Here is a 19,937-nt window from a genome sequence, read left to right as displayed (position 1 = left end):
GAAACAAAAATAAGCAATATTCTGAACACTTAAGGATTATTTTAGAGTTATAATACATTTTAAACATGTATACTAGATTGTTTATTTCTCCCAATAACCCTATAAGGGAGTTCTTATTTTTCCTATTTTTTAGACAGACACTCTGAGATACACAGCAGCTTGAAAGCTGTGCTAACTTCTGAAATAAACTCTTAAGCTAATATCATCAAGAGGCAAAAGTAGCCACGATGAAAGGAACAGAACTAAAAAATGATAAAAATTATTGAAGCTAATCAAGAGAGTATAGTAAGGGTATAAGGATAGACAAATAGGTCAAAAGAATAGAATAGAATCCAGAAATAGAACTATATTTAATTGGTCAATTGATTTTCAACAAGGTGCCAAGACAATTCACTGAAGAAAGGAAAGCTTTCAACAAAAGGGGCTGGAACCACTGAATAGCCACATGGTAAAAAAATTGAACTTTGACCCTTAACTGACATCATACACAAAAATTAATTCAAGCTGAATCACAGACCTCAAGGCTAATACTATAAAGCCTCTGGAAGAAAACCTCGATTATCTTCATGACCTTGGGGTCGGTAAAGATGTTTTAGGCAGGAAACAAAAAATTATCTATAAAACAAAAAAAAAACTGATAAATTGAACTTCATCAAAAGACATTATTAAGAAAATAAATAGGAAAGCCAGAGACTGAGAGACAATATTCCCAATACCACGTATCTGGCAAAGAACTTGTATGCAAAAGAACACCTATGACAATAATGAGACAAAAGTAGAAAATTAAAAATAGAAAATATTCAAAATATTTGAACACTCACAAAAGAAGATATATGAATGACTAAGAAGCACATGAAAAGGTATTCAATGTCATTAGTCTTCACAGATAGGCAAATCAAAACCACAACGATTTGCTTCTTCCCAAAAATTGCAAAGGCAAGAATTAAAGACAAACAAAATCAAACACTGGCAAAGCTGTGGAGCAAATGAAACCATCATACATTGCCAGTGAGGGTATAAAATGGAATCAAATAGTAAAACTGTCTCATAGTTTCTTATGAAATAAACATAGAACTGTTCTATAATCCAACAATTCTGCTTCTAAATACAGTATTCACCCAAGAGAAATGAAAGCATATGGCCACCAAAAAGATTGTTCAAGAATGATTTTAATAGCTTTATTCATACTTACCAAAAACTGGAAAAACCATAATGTTCATCAGCAGAAGAGTGCAAAGACAAGTTGTGGTATATTCATACAAGGAAATGCTAACTACGTCACATAAAAAAGTAAGAAACTACTGATACACACAAAAATATCTCACTAAATTTCAACATTACACCAAGCAAAAGAAACCAGACCCAAAAGAGTATGATTTCATTTACATTAAATTAAAAAATAAACAAAACTAATGTATAATAATCAAAATGATAATAGTGGTTGTTTCTAATGGGGTGGGGGCAGTGATTAGCTGGAAAGGAGCATGGCTTAGTTTGCTCAGGCTGCTATAACAAAATACCTTAGACTGGGTAATTTATAAACAACAGAAAATTTATTTCTCCCAGTTCAGCAGGCTGGGAAGTCCAAGATCAAGGCACCAGCAGATTTGGTGTGTGCCAGGGCTGCTCTTTGCTTGTAAGATTGCTCCTTCCTGCTGCTTCCTCACATGATGGAGGGGGCAGGGGAGCTCCCTTCAACCTCTTTTATCAAGGTATTAATCCCATTCACGACAGCTCCACCTTCATGACTTAATCACTCCCCAGTAACTATACTTATATCAGATAAAATAGACTGCAAATTAAAAACAAACAGAGACAAAGAGGTCACTGTAAATTGATAAAGGGGTCAATTCAGCAAGATAAAACAATTATAAATATCTATGCACCCAACACTGGCACTCCTAAGCATATAAAACAAACATTAATAGATATAAATGGAGAGATAGACTGCAATGCAAAAATAGTAGGGATTTCAACACCTGACTGTCATTAATGGACAGATCTTCCAGACAGAAAATCGACAGAGAAACATCAAAGTTAAACTATACTCTAGACTAAGTAGGTCTAACTGACATTTACAGAACATTTCACCCAACTGCTGCAGAATACAGTCTTTTCATCAGCACATGAGTTCTCTAGAATAGACCATTTCTTAGACCACAAAACAAGTCTCAACAAATTCAAACAAGTAGAAATCATTCCTAGTATCTTTTCTGATCACAATGGAATAAAACTAGAAATCAATAACAAGAGGAACCTCAGAAAATACACAAACACATGAAACTTAAACAACATGTTCCTGGATGACCAATGGGTCATTGAAGTAATTGAGAAGGAAACAACAATTTCTTAAAACAAAGAAAATGGAAATACAACATAACAAAATCTATAGGATACAACAAAAGCAGAATGAAGAAAAAAGGTTTATAGCAATAAACATGTATATCAAAAAAGTAGAAAGACTTTAAATAACTTAATGATGCACCTCAAGGAACTAGAAAAGAAAACAAACCAAACCTCAATATAAGTAGAAGGAAAGAAATCATAAAGATCAGAGCTGAAATTCGCATGAAATTGAGACTAAAAAAAAACACAGAAGATCAATACAATAAAAAGTTGGTTTTTTGAAAAGATAATCAACAAATCTTTAGCTAGACTAGGAAAAACAGAGAGAAGACTCAAATAAATGAAATCAGAAACAAGTAGCACATGCCTGTAATCCCACCACTGGGAAGACTGAAGTGGGAGGATCACTTGAGGCCAAGAGTTCAAGATCAGTCTGGGCAACATAGGGAGACCTCATCTCTACAAAAATAATAATAATAATAATAATATTAGCCAGGTGTGATGATGCTACATGGAGGGTGCTATTTGGAAGATCACAGGAGCCTAGGAGTTTTTGGCTACAGTGAGCTATGATTGTGCCACTGCACTCCAGCCTGGGTGACAAGGTGAGACCCTGTGTCTGAAAAAAAAAAAAAAAAAGAAAGAAACAAAAAGGAGACACAACAACTGAGACTATGGAAATATAATGAATCACTAGAGACTATTATGAACAACTACATGCCAACAAATTGGAAAATCTAGAAGAAATGGGATAAATTCCTGGGCACACATAGCCTGTCACCATTGAGCCAGGAAGAAATAGAAAACTTCAACAAACCCCTAACGAGTAACAAGATTGATGCTATAATAAAAAGTCTCCCATCAAAGGGAAACCCAAGGCCTAATGGCTTCACTACTGAATGCTACCTGAACATTTAGAGAAGAACCAATTCTACTCAAATTCTTCAAAAATAAATAAATAAATACATAAATAAATAAGAGGGAACACTTTCAAACTAATTCCATGAGGCCAGGATTTCCCTGATACCAAAAGCAGACAAGGAGACAAGAAAAGAAAACTACAGGCCAATATCACTGATGAACATAGAGGCAAAAATCTTCAACAAAATACTAGCAAACTAAATTCAACAACACACTAAAAAAGATAATTTGTCACAATCAAGTGGGATTCATCCCAGGGATGCAAGAATGGTTCAACATATACAAATCAATAAACATGACATATCATATTGATAGAACCAAGAATAAAAAAACGTGATCATTTCAATAGATACTGGAAAAAACATTCAATAAAATTCAACATTACTTTATTTTATATATATATGTGTATATATGTATACACATATATGTATACATATATATTTTATATATATACACATATGTGTATACATATATACATGTATGTACACATGTGTACATGTGTATATGTACACATATGTGTACATATGTATGTATATGTATACATGTATATACATGTATGTATGCATATATACATGTACATACATGTATATACATGTATATATGTATACATACATGTATATACATGTATATATGTATACATATATATACATGTATATACATGTATATATGTATACATATATATACATGTATATACATGTATATATATGTATACATATATATACATGTATATACATGTATATATATGTATACATATATATATATATATAAAACCCTTAGACAAGTGTGTGGTGGCACATGCCTATAGTCTCAACTACTCAGGAGGCTGGGGTATGAGGATCCCTTGAGCACAGGGGTTCGAGGCACCAGCCTGGGCAATATAGTGAGACCCCCAACTCTAAAAAGCAAAACAAAGCAAACCCCTCAACAAACTGGGTATAGAAGGAACATACATCAAAATAATAAAGCCCATATAAGATAAACCCACAGCTAGTATCATACTGAGCAGGGAAAAATTAAAATCCTTTCTTCTAAGATCTGGAACAAGACAAGGATGCCCACTATCACCACTTTTATTCCACATAATACTAGAAGTCCTGACCAGAGCAATTAGGCAAGAGAAAGAAAGAAAGAGCATCCAAACTGATTTCATCTTTACAAATTAATGAATGTATTAAATTATCACATATACCCCAAAAATATGGACATTTATTGTGTATCATTGAAAAGTAACATTTTTTTTTTTTTTGACAGAGTCTCGCTCTATCGCCCAGGCTGGAGTGCAGTGGTGTGATCTCGGCTCACTGCAACCTCCACCTCCCGGGTTCATGCCATTCTCCTGCCTCAGCCTCCCGAGTAGCTGGGACTACAGGCGCCCGCCACCACGCCCAGCTAGTTTTTTTGTATTTTTAGTACAGACGGGGTTTCACCGTGTTAGCCAGGATGGTCTCGATCTCCTGACCTTGTGATCCGCCCGCCTCAGCCTCCCAAAGTTCTGGGATTACAGGCATGAGCCACCGTGCCAGGCCAAAAAAAAGTAACATTTTTTAAAAATAAAAAAATTTTATAAACTTCATTGAAGTTGACAATAAAAGAATAATAAGATAATTACATAACTACCACAAGTAGTTCCACTTTAATATTAGATTGAAAATGTTGAAGGTAAATATGTCATAAAGGGAGTCTGTGAAATTCTAATTTATTTCTGTGTTTTTGTCTCTTCCAGGGAAACAATCAGGATATTGTTTGTTTCCTTGTTTTTCCCAGAAGGGGGATAGTCTTAGATGCAATTGTGTACCAAGGATTAAGAAGGAGGTTATCCTTTTCGCTCAAGCAGTCAAGCAGCAATCTTCCCAGAATTCCCTGGCAAATGTTTCAGGCAACATGGAGACTAAATTATTTATTTGTTGGATTAATATTGATTTTTCCAGGATATACAATTACACTGATTCATGGAGCTTATCAAAGGTCCAGGGAGGGCATCCTGCCACTCTAGTTCCAAAACTGTAGCTCTTTAAGTTGATTTAATCAATCTCTTTAGTATAGGTGATGTATTGCTGGCTTTAAATACCAAATTCGCAGAAGCAAACTTGAAGATATGATTTCAAGTCAAGAAAATAAACACTATACACTATTTGCTAACATCTTCACAACTGCTTTCATTCTTTTGAACTCACCTAAGCTTCCTGACAACAATTACCAGAATGGATTAATAAAAGTTATCATTTCTATCAGGGAGTTTCTTTTAGAAAGTTTAGAGCCTTCCATGTGCTGCAAGACATCACTTGGTAAATCTTGTAGAATCTATTTTTTTCTTCCAAATCTGTTTAAAATTCTTCTTTTTCTCCATTTTGATTTAGTGCCTTTAGATCTCTGCATTATGTTGTGTTTTGCAGGGAGCTATTGACTTCAGCTAAGGAACCGTGAACAGTAATTATTTTGCATGACTAAGGTCTGGTACACCATTGTCAGACAGGCACTTTACAGTACCACTAGTTTCAAAATTTAGAACAGAGCTGTCAAACAAGCAAATGCCTACACCAAAGACTTCTATTTTCAAGCTACAGGCATGAGTTCTATGATGTGCAATAATAGTGTGAATCTTTGTGTTCTTGGGAAAACTTCTGATTTGACAGTCCTGGAAACGAAAGCCTGTTACTTTCTAGAACAGATACATCAGTGGTAGCAACAGTACAAATTTTCAAGCAAGGCTAAAGTATGGCATAAGTGCTGGAAAGGCACACTGAGATTATTAAGTGGTAAAGAGAATTGTTTTTATGATGAGCAGGGGACAACCTACCCCAAACTGAGAAATTCTGATTTGACTCACCTCAATTGGACATTTTTCCAACCACTTGCGAAAACTTTTATGGAGTTACCAATTTATAGTCAATTACAATTTTTATCCTAGAAACATTATATATCTAATACCAGTGTTTCCCAACGTTTCACAAAGCCCAAGAGTGGAACACTCACACATTATTAATAGGCAGGGACATACATTTTATATGTTAAATGCCTTTTGTCTTTTCAGCACAGCCATGTATGACCCACTCAGAAACACAAGGACAAACAATTTCTGTTTACAAAGTTGACCTCTTATCCCTTTACATTCTTATAACACTTCAATTTTTTTTCTAGTGTCCTCTCTTCTACTGATAATTCAATTCTCAAAATAACACTTTAGGATAAGTATTATCTTCCTTTCGTAGATAGGAAACTGAAGAACAGACGAAATGACCTTAAAATGTTATACGGCAATTAAGAAACAAAGGGAGGGTGGGAAGTATGACTGACTAGAAGGTGAGTGGGCTGAAATTCTGAGCCTTCACAGATGTCTCTGTCTTTAAGTGTGAAAAAATTTTAAATATTTCCTTTTTATTGGCCTATGCAAGTCTTCAGAATGACTTCATAGTCATATATTTATTATTGCTGAATTATAAATTAGAATTCCAATTTAATCGGTAAAAAGAGAAGTTTTGTCTTTCTGCTCATCAGCTACTTAGTCTGCTTTATAAGGTACTCCCTTCTTAGGTGGAAACCCAAATAAGAAATAGCAAATTGTCCAGAGTGAAAGTAATGCTTTTTCCAGGCTATGGTAGAATTAGGATAATTATCTCAGGTTTTTATCAGAGGATACCTTCCGAGTGACCATAGAAATATTACTATAGTTTCCTAACTGGATTCTGTAGTTTTAGCCTCTCTTTCTTCACCCTCCATTTCCACAGAGCCTCCCCAGGACTGTCTGTTTGGACTTTCTGAAGCACAGCTCTGAATAAGCCACTCCTCCACTAGAAACCCTTAGTGGCTCCCCTTGTCCGGAATTTAAGCAATTTAATGATTTCTGCCTAGTCTACCATTCCAATCTTATTTCTAGAAAATGCCATGTTGCAATAAAATTGAAGTATTCGTGAAATGGAATGGGCCTTCTACCTAGTTTGACAATGTCTGGGATGTCAAGATTTTGACTGTAAGAGCTGGGTAAGATTCACCTGCACTCAGTGTTAACAGTACCTGTTATGTCACTCAAGCTTCCCTCTTTGAAGAGAATGTGAAATATTTGTTGAGAATCACTAAGCAGACATCTTGAAAATAAACATTATTTCTTAGAATACATAAGGAAAATTCAAAATTTCTACCTACGAAAATCAGTAATTTGCAATCCCTGGCACCCTCAAAAGAAAGTGGCTACTGAAAATGAGAGAGTTTAGCCAGGTCTAGATAAGAGAGAAGGGAGATATAAAGAGGAGATGGTTGCTGGAACAGAAACCTGGTGAGGCAGAGCCAGTGAGACTTCAGGAGCAGTTGGGGAAAGGGTTGAGACAGAGATGAGGTAGCTGGGGAGTAAGATGATCTTCAGAGGCAGAACAGATTTGACATCAGAAGAAGAACAGATGTGACTAAAGGAAGGAAGGTTTCTTTGCACAAATTTATGAGGTATATGTAAAATTTTGTTAAATGTATATAATGCATAGTGATCAAAGCAGGGTATTTAAGGTGCCCATATCCCACGCACAATATATTTAACTATGGTCACCCTATTCTGCTATCAAACACTGAATTTATATGTATGTTTGTACCCTTTAACTCACTTCTCTTTGTCCTCCCCACTCACACCTCCCAGCCTCTCTTTTCTAACGGAGATTTTTATTAAGTTTTTAGACATAATGTCTAATATAAGCCTCCTCTCCTTTCCCCATACTGTCTTTAGTAAAGTATTCCACTCTCTGTAAAGTCTTAGGGAATTGATTTTCTTTTTATTGACCTAGTCAAGTCTAGTCTATTGGCCTAGGCGAATCATCAGAGTGTGGAGCTGGACTTCAACAGATGGGTTGAGAAGAGAGGGGTCCCTCAAGCACAGCCACATCTTGGTTAAACAACTCATGTACAATCAACATATAGCAGGTTTCGATCACAGTTCCAGTTTCTCCTTAGGAAGAAACTGGCAATCATTTGATTCAATAACTCAATAACTGGCAATAACTTGAGTCCAAGTGGATTTTTCTTCTGTGTGTTCTACTCTTTTTATGCCAACAAAACCTATGCTACATCTTACTACAGAACCAGTATTGGGAAGTCTCAATCTTTAATTGGAGATTTGCTCATAGAGCAGTCTGTTTATGGAAGTCTATATGTGACTTATATAGAAATGTTTTTCTTTTCAATATCATCTTTAAATGCTGACTGACTGTGAAAAATTATGCCCTCCCTGTCTGCCATCTTTTTGTAAGAGCAAAATCCTTTTCTTCTGTTCTCTTATTCAAAGAGGATTGGAAATATAAGGATAGACTTTAAAGCTCCTATCCTGATTTTTAAAAAAATGAATTGCTTCTTGCTTCAAATGAGATCTGTAAATAGGGTGTGCCATGTTAACAGTGACGGGACTTTTCCTGTGAACACCACGAAGACTTGCTCCTTCACAATCCCTGTGAACAAGGGCTTAAGAAGGACAAAATAGGTATTATGGGGCCAGTAGAAAAATTATTGCTTTCTTGACTGTATATGAAATTCATGATGAGACAGAGAAAGTAGAATAGGTTGAGAGGATAAATGTGTGGAGATAGTTAATTTACACGTTCCACCTACTCCCATTGCCATACCTGTCCTCTGTCCTGGCCGAGAGTGTCTTCCTTCTTACATCAGTCTCTCTAAAATCCAGACAGCTTAACCCAGCTCCTACTGCTTCTTAATTCTCAAGCTCTCACTCAGTTAAAGGTGATGTCATTCTCTGCTGAAATTTTGTAGCAAATTATATTTACCTATTTTATGACATGTTTACTTTATCTTGTAATTTGATTACTTTTGTAATTTTAACACTCCTACTAGACCATCCTAACTCACTCTTGAATATAAACCATGGCCCTAAGTTTGCTGAAAAACTAAACATACGCACACACACATATACATACATACATGAATATGTGTATATTTATGTATCCATATTCTTCCTTATCTCTATTTTTGAAAATGTTCATTATGATATGTATTATTTATATATGCAATGCAATAATAAATATATGTGATCAGAAATACAAATATTGTATTATGTCCTTTACCAACAGTACTTTAAGCCCTTTACTCCCAAGATCCTCTCAAGTGGTAACAACAAAACTTACAAATCTCTTACCACCAACAATTACTTGCTAGAAGAGATATCTCAATCCTCATATTCTTATCACTGAAACACATTCTGCTAGTATTAGATCAAGGGGTTTTCAAACTATATTTTCCCATAGGATTCTGTGTTCAAATAAAATCTTAAAGATAACCTTAATATTTAAAATAATTTATAGTAATATGCAAGTCTTTCGGATGGTCTAAAATATTTAATGACTGGAGAAAATGAGTAATTCTTTGGTTAGGAAATCCCAGAAGCATCTCCACGAAATCTTGGGGTTCATCTAGTCCAGCTCCCTCTTTTAACTGGAGAGGAAATTGAAGCATAGAGAGGCTATTGTAACCTGTCCTACATTACTCAGCTAGTAACGAGAACTTACATGTTCTTAGTCTAAGGATCTGCCTATTGTATCACCCTCCTAATTCTTCTTTGTGATTATTTTAGAGCATTGCATTTCTTGGACCTAATTTCAGATTGTGACATATGTCCCATTTGAATCCTAGAGCTCCTACACTCCGCTTACACCTAGTCTTCAAAGTCTAGGGTCTTGCTTCATTCCAGATCCCAAGAAAGGCTTTCCTACCAAGAACCCCTGTCACTCAATGGCTATGCTCCGGACCTCCTCAGGGCTTGTCCTCAATGTCTGGCCTGTTGTTCAGCCATCTTCTCATCACCTATATTGCTTCTCCTTTGACAGATAGTGAAGATTTATTTGAACCTGGAGATCCTTACATCTTTCCTGACTATTCCACATTTGGCCTGATTTTGCAGTGGAAAGCACTCCAGCCTCCACATGTCTGTGTCTGAATTTACCACTCTCAGGCTAAGCAACAAACCTAGACTCTCCCCCGATTTTTCTGTTTTCTCTGTCTTGCTCAATGTACAGGGAATAGAGCTTGAGTTCATTCCATCTTGGTCCTCTAAGAATCAGGTGGGGTGATACCTCTCTCTTGCTTTCTCCTCCACACACACACAACTGTACAAGGTACTAAGACAACAAATAACTACATGCTCATAAGTAGAACAGGTAATATCAACTTCAGTGGCTTAGAAAAAGGAAAGATCAACATTGGTGAAAATAAACCAAAAAAAATGCTTTTGAAGAACATCTCTTCCCAGTACCACTGCATAGAAAGTCAGGGGAAGGGAGCCATATCAGGGACAATATGAGCAAAAGAATCATCAGAAATACGGAGATTGACGTGGACTGAGAAAAAAAGTGAAACGTTTATATAGGGGATTCTTTCAAGATTATTTTTTGTTGGAGTCTGCAATTAATGATTTTGTAGAGTCTATTACTACAACTTTGATAATAAATCCTTCAAGATTTCTGGTTTTGATTTAGTTGATTATGATCACATCCTTCTGCTAACTTGTTAGTCATTAGGCGGGTCCTAGGCAAAACCATGAAGTAGGCAATAATTCATCTGCCAGCAAAGGTCAACCAGACTTTTCTCTGCACATAGAAAAACAAGAAAATGTCTGCAATGCCATCCTGGATCCATCTAATAGTCAGCTGCCATGGTCCGAATATGAAAGACCATGGTAACTACCTGCATCCTGAAGCTGATCTCAAAGACGCTGGGATCTTTCCCTGCCTGACTTCTCTCTGTATATTTGTTAAAACATTCTATATTGCAGGTATGAGAATACCCAATACAAATTCAACTAAAATGGATTTATTGACTCATATAATTAGGTGGCCCACAGGTATATCTAATTTCCTTAAGGGCTTGAATCAAGTGTCATAAAATGAAATTAGGATCTCTCCCCATTTCTCTGCCCTGCTTCCTTGGTGTTGACTGCATTCCAGGCAAACTCTCTGCTCATGTTTGGAAGATATGTCTGACTCTAACAGCATACTAAGTCACAGAATTAAACCTTCTTGACCCTAATTTGTCTTAATTGGATCTGATATCTATCACTGAAATTAGATGAAATGCACTGAATGTCTTACACTAGATGAGCCTACCTGGAGAGGCAGGGATGGAAGTGAATCTTAGTCACCTATCAATTGGGAAACTTGGGAAGAGTTTTAAGAATGGGGTAGAGACGCTTGTATTCTAAAGGCATGAACAAATGTCCACTAAGAAATAGCAATTTTCTATGACTCTCTGTTCCTCTGCTTCCTTTTATTATTTATTTCTAAAACCAGGTGGTTGACTGGGGTTGAATTTCAGTTCTACCACATATTCAGAACTGCCATATTCAGTTCGGCTTCATTCTTGAAGTCAGCGAGACCACGAACCCACCGGAAGGAACCAATGCAGTTCAATAGTTAGTGGAAGAAGCTGGCTATCAACAGAAGTCAGTGTGAGATGACCTGAGGTAGGTTATTTAACTCCACTAGGTCCCAGTTTCCTCATCTCTAAGGAAGAAATAATAATCCCTACCGAATAAAATTATTGAGTATTAAATGAAATGAGATAGATGGCATATATCACACACACACACACACACACACGTCCTTCAATAAGTTATTTTACCTCTGTATACCACATTTTTCCCTTCTGTAAACTAGAGATAATCATTGTACCTACCTCATGGGGATTTTTGTCATGATTAAATAAATAAATAGTGCTTAAAACAGGGCCTGGTGAGAGGTGAAGCCAGCTGGACTTCCTGGGTCGAGTGGGGACTTGGAGAACTTTTCCACCTAGCTAAAGGATTGTAAACACACCCTTCAGCGCTCTGTGTCTAGCTAAAGGTTTGTAAACGCACCAATCAGCACTCTGCAAAAACAGACCAATCAGCACTCTGTAAAATGGACCAATCAGTTCTCTGTAAGCAGGACGTGGGTGGGGCCAAAAAAGGGAATAAAAGCTGGCCACGGGAGCCAGCAGGGGCAATCCACTCGGCTCCTCTTCCACGCTGTGGAAGCTTTGTTCTTTCCTTCTTCACAATAAATCTTGCTGCTGCTCACTCTGTGGGTCCGCACTACGTTTATGAGCTGTAACACTCACTGCGAAGGTCTGCAGCTTCACTCCTGAAGTCAGCAAGACCACGAACCCACCAGAAGGAAAAAACAACTCCAGACGCACCACCTTTAAGAGCTATAACACTCACTGCGAAGGTCTGCGGCTTCACTCCTGAAGTCAAGCGAACCCACTGGAAGGAAGAAACTCCGGAACATCTGAAGGAACAAGCTCCGGACACACCATCTTTAAGAACTGTAACACTCACCACGAGGGTCCGTGACTTCATTCTTGAAGTCAGCGAGACCAAGAACCCACTGGAAGGAACAATTCCGGACACACTGGTACATAGAAAGTATTCTCTTGTATTTGTTATTATTATTTGATTATATCAATAGTCTGTGATCCTGACTTCTTCTTTCTCATTTGTTGAGTTTCCACTTCCTTCAAATTGCCTTACTCAGGGTTCCCAACAGAACTAGTTTCTTGGTCCAGTTTTTCCAGTCTTCTCTGGCTTCTTTATCAGAATTTACCTATGTCAATAAGATTTTTATCAGTGCATTCTTTCTGTGATTTACAAAGCTGACCAGAAACCCTACAATCATACATTTATAGAACTTGTAGGAACCATGGAAGCCATCTATTCTAGTAGTCTCCAAAGTAGGGTGCATAGGAATCTTGATCCATTGCAGTCAAGGGGAAAAATCTATTAAAATTTATAGGTCTGTGTATATTGTTAGTGTAAAATTTGAAAGAAATAATTCTTAAATGAATGCATTCAAAATGCTACATATTTATTATTTAAAATAGTCAATATATTAAAGGGCACATGCTCAATTTTTTTCTTTTTTACTAATAAAATGGTACAATCACAAAAGTTGGAAGATGAGTGATTTCATCTACTCCTCTTACATCACAGAAAAGGCAAGTGACACACAGAAGGAAAGCAACTTACCCAAGATCTCAATTGTTAGTGGAAGAAGCTGGCTGTCAACCGAAGTCAGTGTGAGATGACCTCAGGTAGGTTATTTAACTCCATTAGGTCCCAGTTTCCTCATCTCTAAGGAAGAAATAATAAGCCCTACCGAATAAAATTACCATGAGTATTAAATTAAATGAGAGAATATTTAAAGAGGGTAATGCAGTGCTTGATTGGCACAATCAAAGGTTCAATTAATGTTAGTCCCCTTTCTTTCCTCAGGGTAAATGTCTTCTTCATCGAATGACATTGCTTTTCAAAAACTAGAATAAATAAAATAGTACTTCACTATTTCATGGTGATAAGGTTATATGTTACTAAGATCTTTGCAACTTAAAACAGATTTTAAAGGCTGCAGACATAAGAATAAAACCAACAAATTCAAGCGTCACAGTAGGCTGGTGGCTGAGAGACGTAGGGGTAAGAGGCTTCTTTGCCACCTTTGGACCAATACTAGTGTTGGTCCCAGAATTCTCTGTTGGAGAAATTTAGGGGCAGTGCTGTTTGGGAAGGGGAATCAGGAACTTATCCTAAAGCTGGTTGCAAATATACCATTTACTTAGATGTCTGTTTGTTTGGAGTAGTACTTTTAAGGGGGTGTTTCTATTGTCTCCCCTTAACCCCCCACCCCGCAAGTCCCCCAGCCATCACTGGTTGCAGCCATTGGCCATCACATATCTCTGAATTACTAGCTTAGTCTTTCTGTTCCTACTCAAAATCCCATGCAAACAACAATAAATCTTCATATTCATATGTGCTCTAAATAGCCACTATACTAAGTAAACTGTTCACTTTCAATTTAATAAGTCTTCTCATCCCTAAATCAAAACTAATTAGCTTTGTTTTTCAAATTGCTGACACTGGGGGTCTTCGCTGTAACAAACCTGTGTGTGATTAGTGATGTAACGGCTGGTGCTGAGCTTGGGCAAATATTTATAGAGTAATCATATTGGATAGGGTTGAATAACCTCTTGGATTAAATGTGAGCTTCTGCCAGGCGATGCTGCAAAATTGTGCTAATTTAATGGTACAGTCCATTGTTCCGTCTGCTGATGTAACCTCTGTAGACACTGGTACAAATATAATCAAGGATATTAGAGCACAGTATGGCTCCTTTATTGGCACTCCTGGCAGTAATGTGCCAGAAGAATCCAAATATAAATTATGTGATAGGTAAATAGAAGTACATACAGGGAGCAGATCAAATATACACACACCCAGCACAGAGATGAGCCTAAGGTAAGTAGTCACTGGATAAATTGTTGTTGTGCCATTAGTATATTAGACACAAGAGGAACAATTTTGCTTTTATTTACTTTCAAGAGCATTACACAGATCTTAATTGGGTAAACCAGCTGTAGAGTTAAAGGAAGATTGTTTCTATATCAAGCTATATTGATATTAACTCCAACTCCTCACAGAGACACAGGAAATGAACCTGAAGATACAGTGTTAATTCTTAATACATAGCTGTTAACCCATAGTCTGAAAGGAAACTCAGACCTTGGAAGAAAGAGACGAAGGCAGTAGTTTTTCCAGATTTATGCACTTAAGCAATGGCCAAGTGGATACTAGAAATCCCATCTTCACACATCCCGCCCAGCGCTTTCTCAACCAGATTATAGGGATCCATAAAAGTAAAATACTGTAATATTGACCTACAAATGACTTGAAGAACCTGGGTCATTTCCTTATGCATATTCATTACTCATCATGTTATACAATTTTTAATTTAATAAAAGTTACATATTTGATATGTATAGGTAAAAAGACCTTGAGAGCTTTTTATTTGCATTGATTAATTGCAATTGCACCATTTTAAAAATACAGCTTCACTATCTGTCTTAGACACTCCAACCGGTTAGCTATATTTAGATGTGAGGAGGAGGCAGAGTATTTCTTAAAGAGTTCTATGTTTCTTACAACTGACTTGACTGACAGTCCTTAAGTGCTATTTCTTTCAAAGCAAATATGACTCACAGCCCTTAGGTAGAGTGTGTGCACAGGCTAGAAATATTGATCTGTCCACATCCTAGAAACATTCAAACACAATAAAAAAGAATTTTTAACTTGATTCTGAATAATGCAATAGCAAAAACATATGAACAGGACAAAATCGACAATGGTAATGTATCTGTAATGCTTTATAATGTCAAGGATTTAATTTAAACTCAAGAAACAGAAACTATCTTTCCAGCTCGAGCTTACCCTCTTCAGCTTAACTGTGACAGTTCTTAGAACAGGAGGTGCCTAAAGAAACTAATTTAAAGATATAAATAAATATGCATTTATTTAAGTCATTGAGTACAAAGTACCCACTTTATGAGTAACTCCAGTCACCAGCTTAAAATTTAGAAATGACAGCAACCAGGAGGCAGTTTGGTAAGACTTCCCTTTGGAGTTTACTGATACTGGGATGAAGAAATGTTCCCCATTACTCCACATCAACACTGGCCAGAGCTCTGTGGAGGAAGAGGCAGGTTTCAAAACGTAACCCGGGACCCTGAGGTTCCAGCCAATAGATGCTCCCCTCCCTTGTGTTTCCTGAGCTACTTGGAAACCCCTTTTTCTTCTTGCCCATGGCCAGCCTTCTTGCTACAATTATTTCTGGTTCCCACAGAAGGCAGCAGAAAATAATCAATACTGCTGTGGGTTACAAAACATGAAGTTTTCTCAAATTTAGCACTACAGAGGTGCCAGCAGCTGGATTCCTCTTCCTTCTAGCAGTGGTTCAGTGACAGATTTGCAGGCTACACTTCTGTCACTCATTACCTTGAGTAGTATTTTGTATTTTTTTTAAAGTTAAGTTTTCTACAATTAGCTCTGTTTCCATTTAATAAATGTATATAATCCTTTCCTGGGGTAATGTATATATGCTTCCATACAGTTACATGACTTGGGGAGCAGATGTCAATGAATGAGAGAGAAATGGGCTAGAGGCAGGAATTACTGGTGAGTGTGAGTTGACAAAGAATGACATCCCCAGCAGGCAATTTCCATGCCTGCTGACTTCTGTTTCCCAGGCCAGCCCCTCTGCAAGTCATTGCCTTCCTTTCTCACCCAATCCTTTCCCAGTATCCCCTAACATTGTTTGGCTCTTCCCATACAGATCAGGGTAGCAATTGGAAAAATGTCTGCTTAGCCTTCATCTATACACTGTAATCAGCCCAGTCCTTAGACACAAATAATTTCAGGACTTGTATTTAAGAAGTTTAATCTCCACACTACATCAATTTATTTTCTATCATAACACTGTGACTAGTGCAACCACGTTTCCCCAAGGCTGTGTTCCTGTCCCTGGCCACCTTTATTAGCTGGGCCCTCACATAATGGCAGAGACTGAATGTTTTGCATGCCACCAAAATTCATTTGTTGAAGGCTAATCTTTAATGTAATCGTATGCGGAATGGAGGTAATTAGGTCATGAGGGTAGAACCCTCATGATGGGATTAGTGCCCTTATAAGAAAAACACCAGAAAGATGATTTCTCAGTCCACTAAGGGAGGATATAGCAAGAAGGCATCCATTTGAAAACCAGGAAGAAGGCTTTAACCACAAACAGAATCAGCTGGCATGAACTTGGACTTCCCAGCCTCCAGAACTGCAAGGAATACATGTTTATTGTTTAAGTCATCTAGTCTATGGTATTTGTTATAGCAGCTCAAACTGACTAAGACATCTAATTTGATCCCCATCCCTACATCTGGGTTCTTGACATCTACTATTGAATAGTTGAATACCTTTCTCTTTGATCTCTGCCAGTTGTCCACTTTCTATGCCCCATAATAACTACCTGTTCCACCTCTGCTTAAGATAACATGTGAGTTTCACTCTAACCTTGGTTTATATCATGTCTGTTCTTTCCCCTTTGACTCATCTCCCAATTTCAGATTCCCTTTCTATATTCACATCCATGTCCTCCTATGGCTAGATTAATACTCTGGCTATAATCCTATTTTAGAAGCCCTGGGGGTGTCTATGAATTTATGGTCCTGGTCTTTGTCTCTTCAGCCCTATACTCCAGGTATAACAAGTGCCATATAAGTAATAAAACCATAAAAGATAATGGTAACTTATATCTGTTAAATACACACTAAGTATTAAGAACTGTTTTGTTTTTTTTTTTTTTCTATTTATTTATTTTGAGACAGAGTCTCACTCTGTCACCCAGGCTGGAGTGTGCAGTGGCGCGATCTCGGCTCACTGCAAGCTCCACCTCCCGGGTTCTCGCCATTCTCCTGCCTCAGCCCCCTGAGTAGCTGGGACTACAGGCGCCTGCCAATACGCCCGGCTAATTTTTTGTATTTTTAGTAGAGACGGGGTTTCACCGTGTTAGCCAGGACGGTCTCGATGTCCTGACCTCGTGATCCGCCTGCCTCGGCCTCCCAAAGTGCTGGGATTACAGGGTAAGCCACCACGCCCAGCTGACTAGGAACTGTGTTTTTAAGTTTTACGTTAACATGTACAACCACCTTTTCATTTATGCAGGGCTGATAGCCAGCTGATGGTCATATGAATATAGCATTCCCAGCTGTGAAAATACTGCAGTGCTTTCTCACGGGTTAGTAAATAGCCACTGCCCCAGTCTCCCAAAAACCTCCCACCTGACTTCCAAGTTTTCCAGGCTTTCTTACCATCACCTGCTCCCAAGCCCCATAATCCAGCAATCAAAAGGTTGATTCCTGGCACGGTTCTCTGGCCAGTGTTGATTCTGATTGGTTGCTGCCATGCCATGCTGGCTGTCAATTATTTTCAATATCAGCTCCTCATAAGCCATATTATGCCTAATCTACATACCAGCAAATTGAAGCTCAGAGAAGTATACTCACTCAAGGTCATAAATTAGTAAATGGTAAAGCACAGCCTCAAACCTGTATCTTCCTATCTTTGTAGACTATTCTCTTTCCCCTATACCAGATAGTTCATAGATGCAAAGAGGAGTTCCCCAAACTTGCCTGATAGTAAGTGTTTTGTCAAAATTACAGTTTCCCGGGCCACTCCCCGTGGATATTCTGATCCAAACCAGTCTAGTTCAAGGCTAGAATTGGTGTTTTCAAGAAGGTGAATTTTATGGTTATACAACCTTTGAAACACTGCACAGGGGCATTTTCTTTCAGAGTTTAATTTGAGAATGGCTGGAAACATTGTAATATCTTCATGTTTTAAGTGAGCAAGTAAAGACTGTATCACAATTCCGAACTTGGAGGAAATGCTTTTTGAATAAAATGGGATGTGTGTTTCAGGCGGTAGGCTACTTGGTGGTTATTTTAGATGGGGTGGTGTAATTCAAAAGTACAGTCAATCTTTGACAGGTCTGGAAACATCATTAGTGACAACCAGTGATGAGAATGAAACAAGATTTCAGTTTACCAATAGGTCAAATGAAAAGGACAGAATGAAAGCTAAAGCTAAAATAAAAGTAATTTCATGAAATGTAGAAAGGGGGCACTGAGTTTACTGAGGAACATTTTCTAACTCTAAAAACCATTAATTTACCCAAATAACACTACAGAATGTACTTTGCAGAACAATAACCTGTGAAAAAAGAACTTAAAGGAGGTTACATGTATAATGTTATCTGTGATGGCCATTGGTGCTTTCTCTCTGCGTGTTGCCATCATTCTGCAGTGGTGTATTTTCTGTTAATGTTTGACAATATGGTTTGTCACATAAAGCCTTTTTAGTAGCATCCCTCTCTGGAAATTCTCTCCCATTTCTGCTGTTAGCCAAAGCTAATCATGAAACATAAAAAGGTATCCAGAAAAAGGCAAGTACAGTATCACATATTAATTGCACACAGCAGGTTTATGATGCAGTTCTCTTTCACATGATGAAAAGGCTAAGAGAAAGAAAAAAAAAACAGAGAAAAAAGAGCAAAATAGATGAGCAATTGTCTCTAGTCTGGTCTTCTAGTAGACACTGATTCATTAAATATTTCTGAGGGCAACAGAGTCATCTAACCCAATAGAACCTCCTAAGATGTTCTTCCTGACATGTAAATCAGCAATGAGCGGGAGAAACCTACAATGGAGCTGAAATTTACTACCACAGGACGTGGCCCAAGCTGGGTTGGTTCTCTTCCAAGTGACAAACCTTGCCAAACGATTTAACACCTGCTGCAGTTATCAGTACACATATTTCCTTAGACAACTGAGAAACAACTCATCGGATAAACCAATAAGTAAAACAAAGTGCCAAACATATCCTCAGCAGAGACCGATAAAAGAAAACATTTAAATAAATGTAACTGAATACTTCCAAATGGCACACCTGACAATGACAGGAAAGCATAGGAGTGGGAGCCTTAAGGAGGAAAACAATATATTAGGCTTTTCTTATTTTTCTATAATTCTACAAAGCCAAATCCATATCTAACCGCACCCTCATTATCTGCAAAGAATGTGACTGCCTACCCTGGGGTGAAGAAATATGAAATGAAATAAAACAATAGCAATAACAAACCTTAGAATTGCATGGTGCAGGGGACCCGGAATAAAGAATGTTGCCCTCCCTGATTTACTTGAGTAAAAATCAAAGCTTTTCTTCATTTACTTGTTAGTTGGGCTTTCCCCCCACCGCCCCGCCCGAGTACTTACCACCTGTACGAAAGTCCCTGATTCTAGAGGCAGGGCTTATCTAATGAGGTGTGTCTACACAATTG

Source organism: Pan troglodytes, chromosome 10 (assembly GCF_028858775.2).
Source record: "Pan troglodytes isolate AG18354 chromosome 10, NHGRI_mPanTro3-v2.0_pri, whole genome shotgun sequence".
Taxonomy (NCBI): Eukaryota; Metazoa; Chordata; class Mammalia; order Primates; family Hominidae; genus Pan; species Pan troglodytes.
This window is presented reverse-complemented; position numbering follows the sequence as displayed.